We start from the raw sequence: 11892 nt of genomic DNA, 5'->3' as shown, positions 1-11892 counted from the left end.
GCTGTTGGACAGTTGTCTATCTACTTTCAAAAAACTTCTGTTCGTGTCTTTTGCCCAGTTTTTAATGAGGCCATTTTTTGTTTTCCTCTTGCTGATTTGTTTGATTTCTTTTAGATTTTGGATATTAGCCCTTTATTGAATATGTAATTTGTGAATATTTTCTCTCTTTTTGTAGGTTGTCTATTTATTCTATTGATTATTTCCTTGACTATGCAGAGGCTTTTTAATTTAATTAAGTCAATTTATTTATTTTTTGTTGCTGTACTTGCCACTGGGGTCTTAGTCATAAATTCTTTGCCTAGGCCAACGTCTAGGAAAGTTTTTCCTGTTTTCTATTAGAATTTTTACAGTTTCATGCCTTACATTTAAGGTTTTTATCCATCTTGAATTAAATTTTGCATATGACAAAAGATTGGGATCCTATTTCATTTTTCTACATGTGGTTATCCAGTTTCCCCAACACCATTTATTGAGTGGGGAGTTCTTTCCCCAGTGTATGTTGTTGCCTGCTTTGTCAAAGATCATGTCATTGTAGGTAGATGGTTTTATTTCTGGGTTCTCTATTCTGTTCCATTGGTCTGTGTCTCCACTTTTATACAAGTACCATGCTGTTTTGGTTACTATATGCTCATAGTATAATTTGAAGTCTGGTAATGTGATGCAGAGGCAGCCTTTAAATTAGGTACACAGTGCTACCGTTTTTTTAAGGCTTCTCAACTCAGGACAAACGTATTTAACTTAGAAAAAACTGCCAATATATTAATGGCTAAAATTCCAGTGCATAGAAATTTAACTAAAAAATTTTGGCGTAAGTTAAGAAAAAGCATGAAACTAGAATCAGCAAGCCTCTCAAGTATAGAGCAGCAAATGTGGCCAAAGACATTCCAATAAAACATAGAGCAAAACTAAATTGAGTAAAAAGGAATTTAGAGCACTGCCAGATCCAAAATTAAGCTCTCATGTCTTCTCCTTTTGCAGTTAATTTACCTTATTACAACCCTTTGGTCAATTATTTGCCATGAATTTTACTTCCAGGATTATGGTAGCTCTTTTAATATGTCCTCAGTTGGATATACATGTATGCATTATTTAATACACGTGTAAGTACATATACGTGCACATATGTACACGTGTGTGTGTGTGTTTAGCCCCCAGGAAAAAAATATTGAACCCAAGGCAGTGCATGCCTGGCATTTTCTGAGATTCCTCCTGATATCCAAAAATATTTGTCTGTGTAAATAATCCTGCCTTGGGATATTACTCAAGAAACAAATAATAAAATCTAGATGTTAAAAGATATTTAATGAGACTGTAAGATGATACATCTTTAAGTTTCAACACAAAATCAGCAGCACTGAGGAGACAAAAAAGATCTGGACTTGAATTCCTACTCCATGATTAAAATCTGTGTGACTTGACAAATCACTGAAAGGTTTTTAAGCCTATAAAATATGTATTATTAAAATAATACTTAACCTCTAGAGTTATTATGAAAATTAAAAGAGATATGCATGTAAAAACTCTTAGCATGGAGTGTAATGCTGTCAGTAGTACTACAAATTAATTGCTGTTGTCCTCATGATTACTTAAGTATTATGCTTACTGAACGATTTCTAGTACTCTTATATTTCATAGCAACTTTCTGTTGAAATATCCAGATAGTTACAAACATCCAAAACTTGAGAAAGATAATTCTCTCCTCATGCACAGTTTCTAATATTATATGATGTTCTAGGCCTATCTAATATTTCCTATTCCAGTTCTTAAGTGTATTTACCTCAGTAAGATTCATGAAATGCAAGCAAGAATATACAGACTTATAAACTATAGAAATAAGTGTTTTTCAAATTTATTATTTGGGAAGAATTATTAGTTCTAATGAGTTGTTTTAATAAAAAAGAAAAAGAAAATAAAGTGTAAAAAATCCACAGAAACCAAGCCATCTCTGAGAGGCAAGGTAACCATCTGTTCAGACCCATATTTGCACTGCCCACCCTCCTAGCCAGTGTATAGGAAGGACAGCTTGTTCTGGAAGGATGGGACCTATGGCTACAGATCTTTTCCCATGATAGCTGTCTCAGGTAGATTACATTCATAGCTTGGGGAGACAGAGAGTAATCTGTTTTCATTGTAAAGATGGTGTCACTCTACCTGGTTCTTCCCTAAAGTGTTCTATAGTATGAAATGCAACAAAAGTTCTGAGGTTTTAGGTCACTGAAATGAGTGACGGCCTAAGGAATTCTTGGATATAGCACCAAATTACTTGTGGGATCAAAGTTTACAAAAGGCCTTGTCCGAAGATTGTCTAAAAAGACGTAACTTTCTCAGCCACCTGAGAAGATGCAAGATTCCAAAGGAAACCATATAGTGAATTTTGTCTCAATAGTGTTTCAAGAATTATCAAGACATGGTATTTATTGGGAGAATAACTGAAATTCTAGGGCCAAGGCTCTACTACATCATTCTTCATTCTGTTTTTCCTTCTAGATTCTCAACCCACACAGGTAGGAGAAGACCAGAAGGATAGCAAGAGTGACACACAGTTTCATCGCAGGATCCAATGCTCTGAAGAAATTTGAAAACCTGAGTCCTTATTAAAAGTATAAACTACAGTTCGTTTAGAGAAACACAGTTCCACTTGGGATAATTTTATTTATAAGTCTATCTTGGTAAATGAATTTAATTTACAACAATGCTTTTGTTTACTATTCTCTTGGACTAACAGATTGTTGGCGTGCCTTAGCGTCCTGGAATAGTAACCGTCATTATTTTCTCCGTTTTTATCTACAGATTTTGACATCTTCCTGTCAGTAGCATTATCCATGTAATTCATCAACGCTTCAGTTCCAACATACACTTGAACACACCTCACTTGTGAAGTGTCCTTAGTGGCTTTCTTCTGTTATATCCCTTCAAGTTAACTTCCTGCTGGTAAACCAAATTTCTCTTTTTTTCTTTTTCATAACCATTAATCTTCACTGAAAAGCTGTTCAAATGCCTTCCAACAGCTTCAGGGGCACAGCCTCCCGCTGGTGCTCATAACTCTCATAAATATTATTAAGATTGTGTTGTACATCAGAGGGAGATTTTTTAACCCCGGAGAACATGAAAGAAACAACAGCAGTCTGGTTCTGAGTGAATATAAGTTGTGCAACTGAACACAGGAGACAATGCATGCAGGAAATTAGTTAGCAATTGAAAGGGCAAATAGGTGTTCCACACAGGCTCTGCTTCCAGGGAGCAATAAGAATGTCACACTTTATTGTGTGTTATTGTTACTTATTATTACATCTTATCTCCTCTAGTAAATGGTAAACTCCTTGTAAGCAGCAGCTTTGTATTATTCATGAAGTGCTTGTCAGGCATTCAGGAGATATTTGTTGAATAAATGAATGGATTAGTGGGTAGATGGGTAGATGAATGAATACTTTGTGAAATAAAGCCTATGTTATTAACATGTCAAAAAAATGGGGTCTTTGGTAAGAATATACTCCCTGATATTAAGGCGAGCAAAATATTCTATGTCTTCTTTGTTAAGCACTGTCATATTATTTGTATGTGTGCATGTGTGTATTTATCCCTCAAAGCCACCCACATAATTTTTGAGGCTATTTTATAAATTAAAAAATATCACTGTATTTTTTTTTTAATCTCAATGTTAGTTGTCTGGGCATGCACTGGAGCCTTGAGAGTATTTCCCACAGAAATATTGCCTCTAGTAATTATTGAGGGAAGATTATGACAGGGAAAAAGAAGCATTTCTTACAAATTGAGTCAAAAATAAGCTATAATATACTCTTTAAAAATTATGCTTACATTAATGCTCAGAACACTTACATAAGAGCTAGAAGAGTAATAAATCTATTATATTAGAGAGACTATAAATGTGGAGTCGTGGAATTAGGTTTACCACACTGGAGTATTCTAGTGAGGATCATACTCTGACAGAGTGTCAGAGCATTTCTCCTGTTTTAGTATCTTAATTTTACTTCTGGCAAGCCCGCCAAGAGAGTTTGCTAGTCTTTGATGGTTCTCTAAACTTACATAGTGATAAACAACTCAGAGCATTTCTTAAAACCCTATGCAAATCCCAGCTTCTTCCCTAGACAGTGTAATTATTTGACAGGGAATTTAAAACAACTTTGATTAGTACATTGTTAAAAGTTCTAATTGAGAAGTAAAAGACATCCAAGATCAGAAAGATAACTTCGTCAGAGAGATGATCGCCACAAGTAAAACAGGAACCAAGATAAAGAATGCCTTCAACATCTCATTAGTAGACTCAACACAACTGAGAAAAGAAAGAATAGGTAGAATTTTAAAAAGTCAGTAGCAATTACCCAAAGGGAAATCCATCGAGGAAAGAGAATTAGAAATGTAAAAAGAATAGGATATCCAATAGTGGGAAGACACCATTCTGGAAAGAGGCAGAAAACATATTTGAAGAAATAATGGCTGAGAGTTTTCCAAAATTAATGACAGCCATGAGACAACAGCTCTAAGAAACTTATAGAACAGCAACAATGATAAATTACTTTAAAAAGTATACATATTATATTCAACTACTAAAAACAAATACAATTAGAAATTTTTAGAGGATAATGACATAGGGCCAGGCCCAGTGGCCCACACCTGCACTCCTAGCACTCCAGGAGGCCAAGGAGGGTAGATTGCCTAAGCTCATGGGTTCAAGAACAGCCTGAGCAAGAGTGAGATCCTGTCTCTAAAAATAGCCAGCATTGTGGCAGGTGGCTGTAATCCTAGCTACTTGGGAAGCTAAGGCAAGATAATCACTGGAGCACAAGAGTTTGAGGTTGCTGTGAGCTGTGATACCACAGCACTCTACCAAGGGCAACAAAGTAAGATTCTGTCTCAAAAAAAAAAAAAATGACATATAAAAGAAAGATTACATAAGCTCAGCACCCATAACTCAGTGGTTAGGTTACTGGCCACATACGCCAAGGCTGCTGGGTTCAAACTCAGCCTGGGCCTGCTAAACAACAATGACAACTATAGCAAAAAGGAAAAAAAAAAAAAGCCAGGTATTGTGGCAGGTGCCTATAGTCCCAGCTATTTGGGAGGCTGAGGCAAAGAGAATCGCTTAAGCCCAGGAGTCTGAGTTGCTATGAGCTGTGACACCACAGCACTCTACCAAGGGTGACATAATGAGACTTTGTCTCAAAAAAAAAAAAAGAAAAGAAAGAAAGATTACATATACAGGAGTAAAGAATTGCAATAAAATTCTTATTAGAAACATTCAAGGCAGAAGACAACATCATTAAAGTAGTGAAAAGAAAAGACTGTTAACCCAGAATTTTATATCTAGCAAAAATATTTTCCAAAAATGGAGCAAAAGTAAAAATCTTTAAAATAAAAACTGAGAAAATTTATTCCTAACAGACCTGCACTAGAGATGTTAAAGTTCTCCTTATATGCTGTTGGTAGAAATGTAAGTTTGTATAACCATTATGGAAAACTGTATGGGGTTCCTGAAAAAACTAAAAATAGAATTACCATATTATCAGGCAATCTCACTTCTGGGTATTTACTCAAAAACTTTGAAATCAGTTCGTCAAAGAGACGTCTGCACTCTCATATTTATATTGTAGCACTAGTCACAATAGCTAAGATATAGAATCAACTTAAATGTCCACCAATAGGTGAATGAATAAAGAAAATCTGGTATGTATACACAATGAAGTATTATTCCATTTTTAGAAAAAAGGTAATTCTGTTATCTGTGACAATGTGGATGGAAGTGGAGAACATTATGCTAAGTAAAATAAGCCAGGCACAGAGAGACAAGCACTGCACTTTCTCGTTTATATGTGGAATCTAAACAATCAAATTCACAGAAATAGAACACAGAATGGTGTTCACTAGAGGCTGGAGGGTGGGAGGGACAGGAAGATGATTGTCAAAGGGTATAAAGTCTAAGTTAAGAGGAATAAGTTTTATTTTAAAAATAGTGTGTGTTTTTAAATTGCTAAGAGTAAATTTTAACTGTTCTCACCACAAAAAAGTGATGAATATGTTAATTAGCTTAATTTAATTATTCAACATTGTATTTACAAATCATAACATCACTTTGTACTTCATAAATATATACAATTAGAGTTTATCAATTCTTTTTGTTTTTTATTAAATGATAACTACATACATAAATGCAATTCTGGGGTACAGTGTGGTGTTTTCACATACAATTTGAAATATTTTCATCAAACTAGTTAACGTAGCCTTCATGTCATTTTCTTAGTTATTGTGTTAAGACGTTCATATTCTACTCTTAGAAAGATTTACTTGTACCCTTGCAAGATAAACCATAGAAGTGATCCCTCCAATCATCCTCCCTCTACCCATTCCCCTTACCCCTCTCCCTCCCTCCTCCCCATATTCTTAGGCTGTTATTAGGTTATAGATTTTATATGAAAGCTATAAATTAATTTCACAATAGGGCTATATACATTGGATACTTTTTCTTCCATTCTTGTGACATTTTGCTAAGAAGAGCACTTCCCAGCTCCATCCATGTGAACATGAAGGATGTAAAGTCTCCATCCTTCTTAATGGCTGCATAGTATTCCATGGTGTACATATACCACACTTTGTTGATCCATTCGTGGATCGATGGGCACTTGGGCTTCTTCCATGACCTGGCAATTATGAATTGGGCTGCAGTAAACATTCTGATACAAATATTTTTGTGGTAATGTGACTTTTGGTCTGTTGGGTATATACCTAATTCACAATAAAATTTTACCTTTTTTTTTTTGAAACAGAGTGTCACTCTGTCACCCTAGGTAGAGTGCTCTGGCATCATCATAGCTCACAGAAATCTCAAACTCCTGGGCTCAGAGATCCTCCAGCCTCAGCCTCCCAAGAAGCTGGGACTGACGACACCTACCACAATGCCCAGGTAGTTCTTTTATAGTTATCTCTTTTTCTCTGTAGTTCTTTTTTTTTAATTATTTTGGGTTAATGTCAAGTTACAAAGAATTACAATGTTTGGATTTGTTAGATATAGTCCCTGTTGTAGTTGTGTCCCACCCCCAGGGGATGTGCCATTTGCCCCCACATCGTGGCCATTAAGTGGGAGCACACTAATCCTCTTTCCTCCTTCCCTCTCCCTCCTTCCTCTTTTCCCCCTCCCTCCATCTTGAATTGAATTGAGTCTTTCTATTTTTAGTTGAGACAGGATCTCACTCTTGCTCAGGCTGGTCTCCAACTCCTGAGCTCAAGCAATCCACCTGTCTCAGCCTTTCAGAGTGCTAGGATTATAAGTGTGAGCCACCAGGCACAGCCTAATTTACAATAATATTTTTTAAAGAAATGCTAAAAGTTGTTCAGGTGGAAATAATATACCAGATTGAAAATTGGATCTACAAAAAGAAACAAAAATACAGAAAATTAATAGATAAAGTTAAATCAATCTCTTTTCTATTTGTAATTGGTTTTAAAACAAAAGTAGTAGCAATACATTTTGTGTTTATAGCACATGAAAAAAATAAAAGACATGACAATTGCACAAAGGAGGGGAAGGAGGAATCGAGACTATACAGTTGTAATGTTCTTATGCTACACAGAGCAGCTCCAGAAGCACATGACATTAACATACTAGTTATGGGCAGCACCTGTGGCTCAAAGGAGTAGGGTGCCAGCCCCATATGCCAGAGGTGGTGGGTTTAAACCCAGCCCTAGCCAATAACTGCAAAAAAAAAAAAAATACTAGTTAGAAATAATACTTAGCTTTTCATGAGGTCAGGCTCCTTACATAGATAGAACTGGTGTTATTATACATGCAATATATTGCTGAAACAAATAGGATGTAGTGAGGGTGCCAACCTTTCACTACAAGAGACTTGGGGGGATTATGGGAGAGTATAGTCATAATCATCAATTGAGACTGATTATATAAGTCACTTCTCTATATTGTGCAAAGAGACAAGTTCACTATGACATAAACCTAATAGGTTGCTTATTTCCAGAAGCAGCAAAAGCTAGAAAACTATGGCAACCAATGTAGTCAGAGATACGTGAAAGGGAATTATACTCTTGGCAAAATGAACTGAAAAATAAAAAGGTGTGAAAAGTCCTAAAACACTAACAATCTGAGGCAATTTAACATTTCTTTTTTGATTCTGACGGAGGCGTGTTTGTTGCTTCCACTACAACTCCTATTTTAGACTTGTAAGCTCCATGGCAGAAGCCGAGTCAAAAAACCTACAGAATGTTTTGCAGTGAAGACAGTGATAATGATGGCACATCTAGAACGGGATTCAGTGTGCACCATGCGTCTTAAGCCACACTCTTTCCTTATAAAGGCATCACTTAGGAGCTAGGAACTCCATTAGGCCGTGAGAAAAAGGACTACATCATTTTGGCATGGAAGAAACTTAGCTACTAAAGCCGAGTTTGTGGATGGTGAAATTGCTGCTTTCTTTTGGTTCTAGTTGTGGCAAGAGGGAACGAGAAAGGGGGGAAAGGATCAGTGTGCTCCCACTGAATGGGCACAATGTAAGGGTATGTGGCATACCTCTTGGGTGGAGGACACAACTATACCAGGGACTCTACCTAACACAGGCAAACATTGTAACCTAGTTGTTTGTACCCTCACATTACCCTGAAATTAAAAAAAAAAAAAAATTGCTTCTTTGCTGTTGATGTATTGATTTTAGTTGTTACAAAACAATTGGTGCTTAATAAACCAGAGCAACCTGCATTTGGAAGGTGTCTCAAAAGTCATCCATATAGTAGTCATACATAAGGACAATGGAAAATTGTAGCTAAAGGTTTAAACAAAACATTCATTATGAAATTTAGTAAAATATTTACAAAATATTCTCTACAAGTTGGCCACCTCTTTGCAAAATTTTGTATATTCAAGTAACCCTGAAGAAGGCAAGAAAAAAAAAAGGTAAATGAAAAACAAAGGGAACAAACATAAGGTGAATGATTAAATGGCAGATTTAAACATAAATATATTAAAAACTGCCTTAAATATAAATGGTCTAAATATACCAACTAAAATACAAGGATTGGCAAAATGGATAAAAAAACAATAATGATCCGATTCTATGCTGTTTGGTATTGTTTGAATGTTCCAGGCATCCTCAAACTACAGCCCACGGGCCACATGCAGCCCACCTAGGACATTTATCTAGCCCACTAGGTGTTTTTGCTGCCACTGCCTGTCCTCTTTAGCAGCCGACTCGTCCCGGGGCCCGCAGTCTGGTCCTCCAACAGTCTGAGGGACAGTGAACTGGCCCCTTGTTTAACAAGTTTGAGGACCCCTGGACTATGACCTCTCCTAAAATTCATGTTGAAACTTAATCTTCATTGTGATGGTGTAGGGGCTTGAAGGAACCAGCCTTCATACCCTTCTGCTATTCCTCCATGTGAGGGTGCAGCATTCAAGGTGCCATGTTGGAAGCAGAGACTGTGCCTTTACCAGACACTGAACCTTCCATCACCTTGATGTTGGACTTCTCAGTCCCCCCAAAAGTGAAAAATTTCTGTTGTTTGTAAAATTACCTAGTCTCAGATATTTTGTTATAGCAGCACACACAGTCTGGGACACTGTCTTTAAAAAAAAAAAATCACTGAAGGCTGGGCATAGTGGCTCACACCTTTAATCTCAGTGTTTTTGGAGGCTAAGGTGGGAGGATCACTTGAGGCCTGGAGTTTAAGATCAACCTGGACAATATGACAAGACAGCCAAGATCCTCTCTCTACAAAAAATAAAAATAAATAGCTGGCAATGATGGAGTGCCCTTATAGTCCAAGCTGCTTCAGAGGCTGAGGTAGGAGGGTCACTTAGAGCACAGGAGTGCAGTAAGCTGTGGTTGTACCACTGCCATCTGCCCTAGATGACATAGCAAGACCCTGTCTCTAAATATGTGTATATACAAAAGATGCCAAAAAATATATGAACATCTTAAGAAAGGAAAAAACTGTATTAAAATTTTAATACTCAAGTTCCATTGAACTTCTGCAATTAGAAGAGCTGCTCGATATGACTCATACTCATCTTTTGTTATCAGTACATACTGAGTCTTACAATTTTATCATTTCTACAATAAAATAGACTTCAGAACAAAGAAAACTGCTAGAGACAAAGAGGGATACTACACAACATTAGAAGAATCAGTCCTTCAAAGTGAAATAGCAATCCTCAATTTGTATGGACCAAATGACAGAGTTGCAAAATAAGTGAAGCAAGAACTGATAGAACTCAAAGGAGAAGTGACCATATCCACAATATAGTTGGAGAGTCCGTACACAGCTATTAAACAGTCAGCAAGGACCATAGATGAACTTAACTGCACCATCCATTAACAGGATCTAACTGATATTTACAGAACCACACACCAACATCAGAAATTATATTTTTAAAGTAAACAAGGCTACAGACATGAACCAAAAAATCTGCAACATCCACTACACTTTCTTTATTTGACGTTTCTCAGATATAAAAAGTAATAAACCCTTGGTGATTGTAACCAGAGGGAAACAATGCAATACAGTGATTATATAAAGATAAGCTTGATTGTGTTGGACCCGCTCCTGTCCAGCATGACTCAGATTGTTATTGTGGGCATGAAAGATCCACTGAAAAGGATAAATGGTCTTTCAAGTTCTACAGCAGCAAAGAGAGAAGGAGGCAGTCAATATACTAACACTGATCAGAATCTGATCCACAGGACAGACTAACATCCTACACATCCTACACAACTTACAGGCTACCTCTGAGATTCTTCACTCCTTTCTCTCATCTGTATGGTGGGGTAGGAATAGCAGCCACCTTACACACTGTTTATCTCTTTCAGAGCTTGCATAGCCCCTCACATTGCCTGCTTTCTAGATTTCTGTTCTTTTCTTCCTTCTGGAGCCTAGAAAAAACAAAATGAGAAGAGACTTTGCCACACATATGACTAAGTCTTAATTTTCTTACTACATAAATTTCATTAGGAAAAAAGAATATGGTATAAAAAGATAAATAAAAAGATTGACAAAGACCAGTTAATTAATTAACAGGCAATTCACCAAAAAAAAATATTTAATGAGCCAATAAAAGTATGAAAACTTCAATTTTATTCAAATAATGAAAACACAAATGTACAAAACTATTCACCCTAATTAATGACCAAATAAATGAAAATTTAAACTGTATTTTTTAGCTAGAAAACTGGAAAAAATAAAGTGACACTAATATTGTCAAGAATGTAGCAGAATTTGCATTTGCTTATACTACTGACAGTGCCAAATGTCATAAACTTTCTAGAAAAATTTGGAAATACCTGTTACAAATGTTCAAAGTGGTAATCCACATAAATATGTATGTAAAAGATATTCATCAAGTTTTAGCTATAATAGTGAAAAACTAGAAACCTAAATTTACCACAAAGGGAGTGATGTGAAATGAGCTGTAATATGTGCATATTAAATCATGTTTTCTAAAATTATTTAATGGTAAAATTAAATGAATACAATATAATGGTAAGAAAAAAATAATAAACAAATCATGGATTTGGTATATGTTTAAAAATACATATTATATGTAATACAAAGCACAATCAGCAAAGAAAAAGGTATATACATAAGAAAAAAGACCGGAAGAAAAAAATCAAAACCCGAGCAGTGAGTTACCTTTTGGAGGTGAGGTTTTGTGTGTGTGATTTTTAATTTATGCTTTTATGACTTTTCTAGTTTTCTGATTTTGAGAGGCACTGGTCTGTTTACCTCTGGGTATTTTCTACGGGACTTTGGGCTCCTTGTGGAGGGGCCGCATTTTCTGCACAGTGATTCCCTCAGAAAGAGCACAGTAATGAAAGGAAATAGAAGCTCCCAAGTGTTAACTCTAAAATAAAGTACAGTTGACCCTTGAACAACATG

The sequence above is a fragment of the Otolemur garnettii genome, unplaced genomic scaffold (assembly GCF_000181295.1).
Source record: "Otolemur garnettii isolate 467f Iridium unplaced genomic scaffold, OtoGar3 scaffold00172, whole genome shotgun sequence".
Taxonomy (NCBI): Eukaryota; Metazoa; Chordata; class Mammalia; order Primates; family Galagidae; genus Otolemur; species Otolemur garnettii.
The sequence above is the reverse complement of the archived record's forward strand: the minus strand, read 5'-3'. Positions refer to the sequence as shown.